A 1070-nucleotide genomic window follows, 5' to 3' on the forward strand; every position below is an offset into this window, starting at 1 on the left:
TATATATATATCTTGTACAACAGAAATTTTAAAAATATGCATTAGAATAGTTATTAAATGTTCAGGATAATGGTACAAAGAACATAAAATTGAAGTTTGTTGTGTTGAGCCTAGTAAAGACTGATTCTATGTGGAATGCTTCTAGAACTGAGTAAAGGTTTTATAGGGGTCTTTTTTATTGCTTCATTGAAGCATAGATCATGCAGTAGCTTATACTGAGTCATTGTGAAATACCATGTAGATCTCCTTAAATTGTACAAGAAGGTATCCAAAGAAATATGAGCACTAACATGTTGTTTTTATTGTGTCATTGAGTTGCCTGTGATTCATAGTGACCCTATGTGCAAAAGCCCAAACCCTGCTCTATCCTGTGCCAGTCTTATTGTCTCTGGCACACCTACTCCCATTACCACAGTCACTGAATCAATCCATCTCATCAAGGGTCTTTCTCTCTTGTGCTGTCCTTCCACCCTTCCAAGCATGACGTCTGTCTCCAAGTACTGGTCCCTCCTTGCAACATGTCCAAAGTATGTCAGATGAAACTTCAGAATCCTTGCCTCCAAGGAACAGCTTAGTTTTATCCTCTCCAGGACAAACGTGTTCATTCTCCTATCTGTGCATAGTATATTCATTACTATATTCATTACTTGTCTTCAGCACCACAGCCCAAAGGCATCAGGACATAGTAGAGTGGATTTATCAAGTTTGACTGAGGCAACAACGAATGAAGTACCCAAGAGGCATATCTTTTGACACTATGCTGAGGACTAGTTATTAAAGAATCTTCCATAGCTTTGAAAACTTCTATGACTGGCATTTTAAATAAGCCACAATTGGCAGGACAAACTGCTCTTTTAATTAAGATAACTACACTGGTGCTTCCAAGTTTATGGGAATACGAGAACACTTGATCATTCTAGTGCGAAACCTATACATGGACCAGGAGGCAGTTGTCAGAACAGAGCAAGGGAACACTGTATCGTTCAAAATTTGGAAGGGCGTATGCCAGGGATGCATCTTATCTCCATACCTTTTCATCCTATATGCAGAACAGATTATCCGGGAGGCTG

At 39.2% G+C, this 1070-nt stretch overlaps 1 pseudogene; it reads right to left on the reverse strand.

Annotated features, from left to right (window-relative positions):
• Positions 1 to 1070, reverse strand: part of LOC102871352 — a 133932-nt pseudogene that overhangs the window by 2339 nt on the left and 130523 nt on the right.

This window comes from Elephantulus edwardii, unplaced genomic scaffold, assembly GCF_000299155.1.
Source record: "Elephantulus edwardii isolate Elephantulus edwardi_28Jun2011 unplaced genomic scaffold, EleEdw1.0 scaffold00380, whole genome shotgun sequence".
Lineage (NCBI taxonomy): Eukaryota > Metazoa > Chordata > Mammalia > Macroscelidea > Macroscelididae > Elephantulus > Elephantulus edwardii.